Below are 14,486 nucleotides of genomic sequence, written 5' to 3'. Positions count from 1 at the left end.
TCGAGTATGAATCATATTGGCAATAAAAGCATGACATCCTTGTAACATTATCCTCTTAATTGACATTACTGATATAACATCAGATAATGGATTAATTCTCTCGCTGACCACAATTATCTCTGATCCATAAGAACTTCTTAAAATTACTCGCTTCAATCGATAGCCAATATTAGCATGGTAACGATACAACCAATCCATTCCCAATATAACCTCGAACTCATCAAAGGGTAATTCCACCAGATTAACAAGGAATTCAATTCCCTGAATCCTTATAGAACACCCTCAACAAATCTGGTTCACCCAAGAACTATGCCCTAGCGGGTTAGTCATAATAACATCAATACTTGTAGCTTCTAACTGGATTCCCAAATCTCTCACCAGTTTACTACTGATATAGGAATAAGTTGATCCTGGTTCAATCAATACCAAAACAACTTTATCAAATAATTGCAAAATACCTTGATGATCTCCGGGTCATCACGATCTTCATTAGTCTTAATGTTGTATACTTGAGCAGTCGTACGTATTTTAAGTTGAGCGGTCGATTTAGACTGATTCAATCCCCTGCCTCCTCCTCTACCTCTCTGAGATACAGTAGTGTATTTCTCTTATTGTTCAGGCTCTCCGGTCAATAATGGACAATCCTGGATAAAATGTCCAGAGTCCCCACATCAAAAACATGATCCAAAGACCACTCAACATACACCACTATGATTTTTACCACGATGTTGACATTGGCTTGGCCTCTCAGCTCCTGATTCAGTTGATTGAGTCTGCCTAGCTCTCATAGGATTTATAGGATTTGATCCTCTTTCTAAGGATACAGCTGACTCAGATCTAGTTTGAGGTCGAAAACCCAAACCTTGGCTTCTCTTTGATTGTGCTACACTCAACGAGGCACCCTCTTTCTTAGTTAACTAGGTCTTTTGCTCCATGAATCTTTCATTTTGTGCTCACTTCAAGGCTTTAGCTCGATTTATTACCACTTCAAACGTAGAAAAAATCAACACTATTAGCAGTTGTAATATCCCAAACATCGGTTAATGACTGAAGTGTAAGAATTTAAAATTTAGTGGTTTGATTTTGATAAATTGAAATGTTCAAGAATTTATTTGGAGATTTTGTTTAGGATTAATTATCAAATATTGAAGGATTGAAGGAGAAAATGTTCTTTTGGCATGAAATGAATTTAAAATTCATTTTTAAGGTTATATAACATGTGAGGAAAAGAAAAGAAATGCCTAGAACTCTTCTCTTCATCTTCTTTTCTTTCTTTTCCACAGTGAACCTCCATGCTAAGATTCGATCTAAACCAAGTGTTGAACGAATAGACGTATAAAGATAGTGAACGAAAGTGAAAAGGATTTTTTATTAGGGCTTAAGTGAGGCAAAGGTGAATGCAACTTACTTATTTTATACACGATTGGGGGATGACTTGTGATGAGTCAACCTCAAATGTTTTTGAATAAAATGATTCATATTATGCTATGAAATATATTTTATATTTATTTATTAAATGATTTTTTATATAATATTGGGTACGAATTACCCAAACTAATTTATACGATAATTTATTTTTATAGCATGTGAATATTTTGTGTATGAACTGCCCAATACTGGTTTTTATGAGATTTTTATTTATACTTGATTATATGAATTATTTATATGGAGAACAATAAATGATTTTGAACTATGTCCATTGTATGAGTATATGTTCTATGTGAATAAATGATAACTTGAATAACGCTATGTGAAAATTTATATGGTTAAAGCACAAAGTATGTGTTATCAGAATTAGAGGTATAATTGGCATTCCAAGAGTCGAGGGTTCTACGTGGTCCTTTGGGATAATTCTATGTGGTCTTTCGAGACAATTCTACGCGGTCCTTCGGGACAAATCTATGTGGAACTTCGGTGTATATTCTACGTGACACTTTGGTGCAAATTCTACGTAGCCATTTCGACTGCAATTATAGTGAACAACCTCAAAGTAATCATATACCTTGATTTCTCAGTGATATTTGTTGGGTTATTTAAACAAGTTAATATGAATTGAACAATGAATAACAATATATGTATATTTTTATGAAATATATCTTGTTTTTCGTATTAAATGTTCTCCTGAAATGTTAAGAAAATGTTTAATGTTTTACTTTACTTAGTTATGCCTGACTAAGTTAAATACTTAGCGTGTAAGTGTTTTCACACGTAGGTTCAGAGAAGTCAGTAGAGTAAGCTAGAGCATGTACAATAAATGTTTAAATCGTAAATGCTCTGATATATCTTGTAACTATGTTTTATTAAGGTTATGAAAAAATATTCAGTATTTGTTTTCATTGTCAAATATTAAGTTGATTTTTAACTTGTGTTAATGAGGGCTTCACCACTCAAATAAAAGTAAAAAGTCAAATTTTAGTCGGGTTTTCAAAGAGTCAAAGCATTGAAAAGTCAATATGACACCTCAAATTTATATCCAGGACGGGTACGGGTCAGGGTGTTACATTTGTTGGTATCAGATCTTAGGTTGAGTCAAGTTTTCTAGATAGATCTGTCGGTCGACTGTCAAAGATTTCTGGTTTGTATATGCCAACGAAATAAGAAAAAAACTCTTATCTGATAGTGTAATGAGTATGTTGTCTTTGCTAAAATAGTTAAGTGATTATATCTTAATAGATTTCAGACTATGAGTGCTCCCAAAGTAAAGCGGGAGATGAAGTTAATGAGGGTAGTAGCAATTAACCTACCCCAGCTAGGCAAAGTGAAGAACATGCGCCTCAAGGATTATTTTTCCTGACGTTGGAGGCGATTCTGAAGCGTTTCCAACCGTCTACTTCCCTGGTTCCTAGGATGAATGTTGCTAAAGAGATAAAAAGTTTAGGAGCACCAGATTTTAAGGGAGAAGCTAAGGAATGTTGGATTAGAATTGATTTCAGAATATAGAGTGATGGTTAAATGTTTTCGGGACACAAAGGCAAAGATAAATAGCATATAAGTCACTATCGAGGATTTAGAATAATTTCGGTTACAGATTTGATATTTTTCATTGTTAAGCCCTAATAGATGGTTGTTCGAAGGTAACGATTCATAAAGGCTCGAAAGGATTACAAGATTATGATGATTGAAAAAGAGAGTTGAGAGAAGAAAAGATTTTATAGGAAACAATCGCGAACGATTAACTTCCACGATTAGAATACAAAAACGATTCGTATTGATAAATATCACTTAATAAGGATTGACGAACTTCGCAGTTAAAAGTATGTAAGCATTTTGTTTTTAATTTTTGATTGAATATTAGATTTCGAAGAGGTTAATGCTAGTTTGATGAAATATTTTTGAAGTTGAACTAGGATTCGTATTGATAAAACGATTATTGTTTTTTCCGAATGATATTTTGATTTGATTAAGATAAAGGAATAACATGAAGTAAAATCTTGATTAATGGTTTACACTTTCTAAAAGAAGACAATGGTGGATTGATAGAAAGTATAGTGTATGAGCCGTGATTGAGTGGATATTTTCAAATTGATAGTTTGGAAAGTAAGTCGGAGAAGTCATTGCAATGTTATAGAGGATATTTGAAAATGATTCTAATGTGGTAAAGAAGACAAATCAAGTGGGTTTCGGTCGAAATAAGAGGAAAATTATTTCAAAATGTGTATGTAGATAGGAATTTTTAATTAATAATAGGTCAAGAATTAGAAAAACAAGTCATGTTCAAAGTAAATTTGGTAAACGGGGTTGGAAAATCCGTCAAAAATTGTACAAGTTGAATGGGAAAAAGTACTTTTTTATGGGTAGATACGTATTTGAATCTATTTTCTGGTATATCAAGTGGAGAAATTTTAAGTATAAGGAATAATAAAGAATATTGTTCTTTACTAGTAGTGTAGACAATCAAAGTTAGAAAAGTGCAATAAAATTTCAATCAATAATGATTACAAGTAGTATGAGAAGGGTATTGGTGTAAGAAGAAAAAGAGATGACCTATGTTACAAGGAAGCTTTTAATTTAAGAAGGAAAATTTTATGAGTTATGAGTAAAAGTTAATAAATATTGTGCTTGTTTGAAGATAGTGACAAAGTGTTGGATCAGCTGCATTGGCAATAAAGAAGGAAAAGCTGAAGTGTTAGCCAAATTAAGAAGGGGAAATTAAAACAAAGAAAAAGGATAAAACTTTATAAGGATTATAAGCGAGTTGTAGAAGTTGATATGTTACGTCAAAATTTTTATGTTTTAAAAGTTGTTAAACTTTTAAAAATTATTAATGGAAGAAGAAGAGGCACCATGAAAGCAGGGGTAAAGTTAAAAGTTTATTATGTTAGAACAAATGAAGAATATAAAAGTATATGTTATGAATAGAACATGAAAACGAGGATAAAATTGAGGATTATAGGATATGTTTAAGGAAGTAAAGAAATAAGAAATTAAAGTGAATGGTTTAGAGGACCATGTATGATAAGAGTTATAAAGTGGTGTAGCTTATAAGCTTGGCATGTTGATAAATTGAAAATAAGTTAATAAATATCTTTGGAATCAGAGTAAATTTTCACTTCTCAATGGAAATGGGAAAGAGTCACTATAGACTTTGTATCAGGTTTACTTTTGAGACCCAGTAAAAAGGACTTAATTTGGGTGATTGGGGATAGATTGACTAAGTCAGCACACTTTATTACAGTTCAAGTTGACTATTTTATGGATAATTATTCTAAGGGCGTGTGTTATTGAGTTTAAATGATTGGGAGAAAAATTGCATGCTAAGTTGACCAAGTATGAATGTGGATTGTCTAAGGTTGTATTCCTTGGATATGTAGACTCAGCTAAGGGGATATATATCAAGGAAGCACGAGATATAGTCAAATGATAAATTCCAAAGAATGTTTTCGAATTTCAAAGTTCTTGGGATTTATTGGTTATTATCGAAGGCTCATAAAGAATTTTTCGATGATTATATTCTCTCTGAACAAGTTATTGAGGATAGACGTGTTTCTTATTTGGACTGTTAAGTGCCAAGAAAATTTTGAGATGTTAAAAAGAATATTAACATAAGCTCCAAGATCAGTATAATTAGAATCTGGAAAAGATTATGTGAATTATAATAATGTGTCTCATAATGGTTTAGGATGTGTGTTTTTACAAGAGGAAAAGTTTTGGTTATGTTGCAAAGCAATTAGAGAATTATGGAAGAAATCATCTGACTCACGATCTCGAGTTAGCAATAATTATGGTTACTTTATTGATAGAACACCACTATCTACATGTTGAATGACGATATATCTATATGGATCTCAAAATTCAAAAGTATGTCTTGAATCGAAGAAGTGAAAAGAAACGAAATTGATTGAATTCCTTGAAGAATGATGTCATGCTTATCAACTGCAAACATGAAAGGTTAATGTGGTGGCTAATACCATAAAACCAAAAAACATTTCTATTTTGAGAGTTTTGAATACGTGATTTTCTTTAAAGTAAGATGGTGTTTTGATTGTATAATTAAATTTAAAGCTTTTGTTACTGGATCGAATAAAGGATCTTAAGAGAAAAGATGAAAATTTTCATGCTTTTCAAATATAGAATAAGTAGGAAAAGGAGAAACTAAAGACTTTAAGTCTGATGAATGTTTATCTTACCGAAGAAAGAGCTTAGAAGTAAGTATAAAAAGAGTTATCGTCGAGCTTGTTTTTAAATGGTTGACATGTCAGCAAGTTAAAGTAAAGTATCAAGATAGCTCCATATGAAGCTTTATAGGGAAGAATGGGTCGGACACTATTAAATTGGTTTGAATTGAAAGATCGAGACATAGTGGGGCCATATCTAATCAAAGAAGTTGAAGAGAAAGTGAGGATTATTCAATCTTCATAATGTTTTTTTTTTATTTTTCAATACTTAGAAGATATAAATCAGATCCTTCTCACATAATAGCAACGGAAGATATAAAAGTCCAATCTGACCTGACCTATGAGGAAGAACCATTATAGATTTTAGCACATTAAGTCAAACAACTAAAGAATAAGACGATTCCGTTAGTTAAAGTTCTTTGTAGAAATCACAAACTGGAAGAGGCGACATGGGAGCGTGAAGAGGACATGAGAAGATAATTTCTTCATCTCTTTGTGCAGTGAAAATTCGAGGACGAAATTTCTTAAGGGTGAAGAATTGTAATATCCAAACATCGAGTTAGTGACTAAAGTGTAAGAATATAAAATTTAGTGGTATGATTTTGATAAATTGAAATGTTCAATGATTTATTTGGGAATTTTGTTTAGTATTAATTATCAATGATTGAATGATTGAAGGGGAAAATGGCCTTTTGGCATGAAATGAATTTAAAATTCATTTTTAAGGTTATATAACATGTGAGGAAAAGGAAATAAAGGCATAAAAATATTCTCTTCATCTTCTCTTCTTCCTTTTCCACCGTGAACCTCCATGCTAAGATTCAATCGAAAACAAGTGTTGAATGAATTGACGTATAAAGATAGTGAGCGAAAGTGAAAAAGATTTTTTCTTAGGGCTTAAGTGAGGCAAAGGTGAGTGCAACTTACTTATTTTACACACGATTGGGGGACGGCTTACGATGAGTCAACCTCAAATGTTTTTGAATAAAATAATTTGTATTATGTTATGAAATATATTTTTATATTGATTTATTAAATGATTTTTATATGATATTGGGTACGAATTACCCAAACTAATTTATTTGATAATTTATTTTTATAGCATGTGAATATTTTGGGTATGAACTACCCTATACTGGTTTTTATGAGATTTTTATTTATATTTGATTGTATGAATGATTTATATGAAGAACTATATATGATTTTGAATTATGCCCATTGTATGAGTATATGTTTTATGTGAATAAATGATAACTTGAATAATTCTATGTGAAATATTTATATGATTAAAGTCCAAGTATGTGTTATGAGAATTAGAGGTATAATTGGTCTGCCAAGACTTGAGGGTTCTACACGTTCCTTCAGGACAATTCTATGTGGTCCTTCAGGATAATTCTATGTGGTCCTTCAGGATAATTCTACACGGTCCTTTGGGGCAAATGTATATGGAACTTCGGTGCATATTCTACGTGGCATTTTTTACTGTAATTATAGTGCACAACCTAGTACTCACATACCTTGAGTTCTCAGTGATATCCGTTGGGCTATTTAAACAAGTTAATATGAATTGAATAATGAATAACATTATATGTATATTTTTATGAAATGTATCTTGTTTTTCAGATTAAATGTTCTCCTGAAATGTTAAGAAAATGTTTAATGTTTTATTTTACTCATTTATGTCTCACTAAGTGAAAGACTTAGCGTGTGAGTGTTTTCCTATGTAGGTTCAAAGAAGTCAGTAGAGTAAGCTAGAGAATGACAGCATATCTTTGAAGAATAACATATCAGACTGATTTGAATAGTATGTGATTTTGTTATTTGAAATTTTGTTGGCATATACTATAAATGTTTAAATCGTAAATGCTCTGATATGTCTTGTAACTATGTTTTATTAAGGTTATGTAAAAATATACAGTATTTGTTTTCATTGCCAAATATTAAGTTGATTTTTAACTAGTGTTAATGAGGGCTTCACCACTCAAACAAAAGTAAAAAGGTCAAATTTTAGTCACATTTTTAAAGAGTCAAAGAGTTGAAAAGTCAATGTGACATCTCAGATTCGTATTTGGGTCAGGTACGGGTCAGGGGTGTTACAGTAGCTCTTTCAATCTGGGCAGAAACCATCCACGAACCAGTCACAAGAATCTTTCTTAGTCTGAACCAAATCAGCTGCAAATCTGCTCAATTCATTAAACTCACACTCATACTCATACACAGTGTGACTCCCTTGCTTTAAATTCATGAACTCCTGCTTCATTTGTCTAATGAACTGATCATTGATATATTTGTTCTTAAACTCTTCCAGGAAGAATGGCCACGTCACTTTATCACTATGCTTTCTTATCGTCACATTAGTCCACTATACACGTGTTTGATCTTATAGCAATGAGATTATTCCATCCAGTTTCTCCATTTCAGAATAATGAAGACCATCAAGCATAATTTTCACGTCATTTAGCCGAAGAAATCGGGTGAAACGGGACTTTCCTCAACTTCTCCCTTAAACTCGGGTGCTCTTAAACTTTTTAGCTCCTTTGCAACATTCAACCTAGGAGCTAGGGGAGTAGACGGTTGGAAACGCGTCAGAATCGCATCCAACGTCCGGAAAAATACTCCCCGATCTTGTACAGGCATTCCATGAGGCGCCTGTTCTTCACCTTGACTAGCTGGGGCAGGTGAATTAATACTACCCTCATTAACTCTATCTCCCGCTTCACTTCGAGAGCCCTCGTAGTCTGACATCTATTAAAATATAATCACTTACCTATTTTAGCAAAGATAACATACTCATTACACTATTATATCAGAAATTTTTTATATTTCGTTGGCATGTACACCTTTTAAAACATAAATTACTTCGATTTGAGCCTAAAATCAGTTAAACCGTAGCTCTGATACCCAAAAAATGTCACACCCATGACTCGTAGTTGACATGGATACGAATCATAGATGTCACATTGACTTTTCAACGCTTTGACTCTTGGAACATTCGAATAAAATTTGACTTTTTACCTTTATTTTAGTGGCAATGTCCACATTAACACGAGTTGATATCAAAATTAATATTAGACGATGAAAAAAAAGATTTAATATACTTACATAACTCCAATTAGTATAGTTAAAAAACATACCAGAGCATTTGCGATTTAAACATTTTTAGTACATACTAACAAAATTTCAAAATAACAAAATCACATACTGTTCAAATCGATCTGATCTTCATCAAAGGGTATGTTGTCCCGACCTAGCTTTACTCTACTGACTTCTTTGAACCTATGTGTGAAAAAATCACGCGCTAAGTCTTTGACTTAGTGAGGCATTAATGAGCAATATAAAACATTAAAACATTTGTTTAAATATTTCATGAGAAATATTGAATATGGAAAACAAGATACATTTCATAAAAATAACATATATTGTTATGCAATGTTCAATTCATATTAATCTGTTTAAATAGTCCAACGTATATCACTAAGAACTCAAGGTATGTGAATACTTTGAGGTTGTGCACTGTAATTGCAGTCGAAACTACCGCATGGATTATGCACCAAAGTGCCACGTAGATTATGCACCGAAGTGCCACATAGATTTGTCCCGAATGACCACGTAAAATTGTCCCGAAGGACCATATAGAATCCCTCAAATCTTGGCATGCCAATTAGACCTCTAATTCTCATAACACATACTTTAGGCTTTAACCATATAAATATTTCACATAGCATTATTCAAATTATCATTTATTCACATAGAACATACACTCATAGTAATGAAATCAAAACAATGCTTTTGAATTACGATTTAGGTAAACCATAAAAATTAATATAAATAACTATTTAAAATTCTATTTTAGATAAAAACACATTGGAAGTCAACTCATCACAAGTCTTCCTCCCTTGTATTACTACATTAAAGTAGTACGCACTCACATTTGCTTCACTTAAACCCTAAGCAAAAATCTTTTTCACTTTCACTCAATCTCTTTATTACATCAATTCGTTCAGTTCTTGCTTTCGATCGAAAACTACACGTTAACATGACCAAAATGAATACCAGAGCTCAATTAATTGTTAACCAATCAGCATTTACATAAACTAAATGAAACACCTAATTCATAATTTCAGGTTGAACAGTATCGGTACTCTACACCAAGTACCGATACTTCTCTTCTATGGTACCGATATCTATCTCAGTATCAATACCCAAATTGCTTTCTGGAATTTCTTTTTCAATTACAGTATCGGTACCTTACTAGGTACAGATACCCCCCCAGTATCGATACTACCCCATTCAGTATCGATAATGTTCATCCAATTCATACAATTTCTCTCTATTTAACCTTATAGTATTGGTAATATTCTTCCAGTACTGATACCTTTGCCCAGAATTCACTTATTTCATTTCGAATTTGACCCAAAACACACCTAAATCTCATACTTCTAACTCCATTCTTGCCCTTAAACTCAATAACACTTATCACGGCCAACTTACATCAATTAAATTCCCTTTAACATCCAAATATTTCACTAGAACACTTAAAACTAAAAATTACACCCATTCTTCAAACATGTTCCCAATCCTTTCTAATACCTCAAACACCTTATTCAGACCTTTGACAAGTCAAATATATTTAAAATCCAAATACTAATCAATTTTCATCAACTCCCTTAAAAGCCCTTTTTACCAAATCACCATTAACTCATCAATCCCATAGCTTCTAATCATCTTTAAGCTTTCTTAAGCTTCTATACACCCAAAAGCTCAAAACCCACTTCAAAAATACAAGAAACAACCAACTTCAAAATTACTCACCTTGGCAATGAAGTTCACGTTGGAAATGAAGAAGAGAAGAGAAGAGAAGAGAGTTTTATGTTATTATTTTCTTTTTCTTCTTTTCCTCACATGTTATAATAACATTAAAATGAATTTTAAATTTATTTCATGCCAAAAGACCATTTTTCCCTTCCATCCTTTAATCTTTGATAATATATCCTAAACAAAAATTCCAAATCAATCATTGAACATTTCAATTTATCAAAATTAAACTGCTAAATTTTGAATTCTTACACTTTAGTCACTGACTATATGTTTGGGGTATTACATGCTCCATATACATCTCATCCTGAAAATCGCCATAAAGAAAAACATTCTTTATATCCAACTGATGCAAATGTCAATAAAAAATGGTTGCAAAAGATAAATAATCTGAAAGAAGCAAATTTAGTAATAAAAGAAAATGTATCACAAAAATCCACTCCATAAGTCTGAGTAAATCTTTTAGCAACAAATTGAGCTTTCAATTGATTAATAGAGCTATCAACATTTAACAGTAAACACCCATTTGCACCCAATAACTTGTTTACCAGTGAATAAAAAGTACCAAAGTCCATGTAACATTGTAATTTAGAGTGATTATTTCCTCAACCATAGTTGTATGCCGTCCAGGATGAGCTAATGCATCTTGAATAGTTTTAGAAATATTATCTATTGATATAAGAAAAACACGGGAAGAAGAAGACAAACGATTATAAAAAACAAAGGAAGAAATTGGATATGTACATGTACATTTACATTTTAATAGCTTGATGACTTATATGTACTTAATGAAATCTGAAACCCTTTATTTTTCTTCCTTCCCTTTTATTTATGGGTTATGTTCATAGGGTTGCTTGATTATATTTTGAGTTGAAGTTTACCTATAAAACTAATTTTTTTCAAGTCAGAACCAAATACAATCTTTTGACATAATAACCTGTTAGCTCATGTGAACTAAATCTATTACTATTTGACAAGTGATAACTATGTCCTAATAACGTATAAATATCCATATAATATGTCGTTTGTGACTGCCTCCTAAATTAGGAGTAAACTGCCTACAATCGTATAACCCCACATTTTCCCTCAACAAAACCAATGAATTTAAAATATGCTTTGAATATCACAAGCGGTCGCCATTGGAGCAAGAGAGATTGGTTCCTTTGAAGGGGTTATTGGGATTTAAGTGATAGCCATTGGTGAAAGTTAAACATTAACCCGATGACAGAGTAGAATTCATCCAATGAATATGAGAGAAGAACAACAGTTTCAGAGCTAATACTGGTTGTTCTTGCTGCTTCTTACCGATAGTTTTAGAAACTTGAACATTCTCGCGGACAAGCTGTATGAACTTCAATAGCATAACGTTTGATAATCAACTGGATCTATCCAAAAAAACTGAAAATATTCAAGTTCACCAAGAACAACTGTAGCATCAAAGATGCACAGTTGAGTGCATCCATTTTCTCTTCCACAGAATGCAAAAGAACGATATCTCGAAATCAACAAATGAAGTGTTCAATAGAGAATGTATAAACAAATGAAGTGTCAACAGTATGAAAGAGGAGATAACATCCTAATAATCAAGTAAATATAGTTTCCTCTTGCAAAATTATACGAAACATAAATAAAGTGATTACAAATCAAAACTTAAAAGTCGAAAATAGCTTAACATATAGGAAGTTACCAAACTATTGTGTAGAAATCAATAGAGAATGTATTTCACTTGTTTTGTATTCATCAGCATAGAGGACTATATTACACAATTAATATAGCTCAATTAGGTAACATAATATATTACATTTAATAAAATATAAATTAGCTTAAGAATCCACCTAAAATTTAATTGTAAATATGTAACACTCCCTCTCGGGCCATAGATATTAATTAAGCCCAACTTATTACATAGATATTGATCTGGATTACATTTAGAGCCTTTGTGAAGATATCTCGTAGTTGTTTTCCGGTCTTCATATATCCAGTAGTAATCGAACCTTTTTGTATCATTTCATGAATGAAGTGACAATTAATCTCAATATGTTTCGTTCATTCATGAAAGACATGGTTGGACACAATATGAAACGCAACTTGATTATCACACCAAAGTTTTGCAGGTACTAAAAATTTAATTCCTACTTCATTGAGAAGCTGACATACCAATATGATTTCACATATTGACTTGGCAATTGCTTTGTATTTGGCTTATGCACTATATCATGAAACCACATTTTATTTCATACTCTTTCATGAAAAGAAGTTTCCTCCAACAAACACACAATATTCCAAGGTAGATCTTCTATTTTCCTTGCACTGCCCAATCCGAGTTTGAAAAACATTCGATCATAGTATGATCATGATTGCTAAATAAAATTTCACATCCAGGAGCACTTTTCAAATAATGCAGAACTTGTTCTACTGCTTTCCAATGATCGACAGTTGGTGATGACATATATTGGCTTAAAACACGCACCAGATAACCAATATCAGGACGTGTTATAATAAGATAATTCAATTTTCCAATCACTACTTTGTGTCTTTCAGGATCATAAAATAATTCATCTTCTTTGGTTAATTGTAGATTAGGGACCATTGGGGTACTACAAAGTTTAACACCTAATTTTCCCGACTCTGATAATATATCAAACACATATTTTCTTTGGGATATGAAGATTCCTCTTTTACTTATGTTCACCTCAACTCCTAAGAAATATTTTAACATCCTCATATCTTTGGTGTGAAATTGAATGTGAAAAAAGGACTTCAGAGGTGAAATTTTACTAGAATCACTTTCAGTGATAACAATATCGTCCACATATACAACTAATAGGGTAATGTCTTCATCGAACTTTCTAAAATAGCATAATGGTTTAACTCATTTTTCTGCATCCTGAACTTCTCAATAGCTTGACAAATTTTTTCAAACCAAGCCTGATGGCTTTGTTTCAAGCTATATAGAAATTTCTTTAGAAGGCGTACTTTGCTATTTCACCGTGAGCAACAAAACTAGATGGTTGTTCCATATACACCTCATCCTGAAGATCACTATGAAGAAAGACATTCTTTATATCCAATTGATGCAAATGTCAATAAAAAATGACTGCAAAAGATAAAGAATCTACATAAACAAGTTTTGAAATAGGATAAAATATATCATAATAATCCACTCCATAGGTTTGAGCAAATCCTTTGGCAACAAGTCGAGCTTTCAATCGAATAAAAGAGTCATCGTCATTAAATTTAACAATAAACACCCATTTGCACCCAATAGCTTCTTTACTAATGGGTAAAAGTATCAAAGTCCATATAACATTGTCATTTAAATTAGTCATTTGCTCAACCATAGTTGTATGTCATCCAACTAATGTATCTCGAATAGTTTTAGGGATATAAATAGTATATAGGGATCTAAGAAAAGCACGTGAAGAAGAAGATAAATGATTGTAGGAAACAAATAGAAGAAATTGGGTATGTACATTTACTTGTACGTTTTTTAAGGATAATCGGAAAAGCAAGTTCATTTGTCGTAATCGAGTATGATGAAAAAATATTGGCTTATTAAGACATGATTCTAAAACTTCTGTAACTAGATTGGAGCTAAGCAATTGTCAGCGACGTGCGTAAATATTTTTAATGGGAGGCTTGACAAATAAAGGTTGAACCAATGTGGAAGACAACGAATCCAAATTTGACGAGACGTAATAAAATAAAAAATCATCACCCTCTTGATGCACAGAACCTGTAGAAAAAGAAAATGCGTTTGTTCTAAAAAGTAAATGTGTTTGTTCTAAAAAGTAACACCGAAAAACACAAGATATCTACCCAGACTTGGATAATAACAACGATATCTTTTTTGTGCATGAGAATATCCAAAAAAAAACACATTTCAAAGGCCTGAGATCAAGCTTTGTAACTTGATGACAAACATCCTGAACAAAACAAGTACAAAAAAATTGTGAAATAGAAAACATTTTTGTTTGGAAACGAAATATGGAAATGTGTTTTACCCGGCAAAATATAAAAGGCATACAATTGATTAGAAAGCAAGTGGTAAACACG

The sequence above is a fragment of the Hibiscus syriacus genome, unplaced genomic scaffold (genome assembly GCF_006381635.1).
Source record: "Hibiscus syriacus cultivar Baekdansim isolate YM2019G1 unplaced genomic scaffold, ASM638163v2 tig00117048_pilon, whole genome shotgun sequence".
In the NCBI taxonomy this organism is placed as follows: Eukaryota; Viridiplantae; Streptophyta; class Magnoliopsida; order Malvales; family Malvaceae; genus Hibiscus; species Hibiscus syriacus.
Note: the sequence above shows the minus strand (reverse complement) of the source record.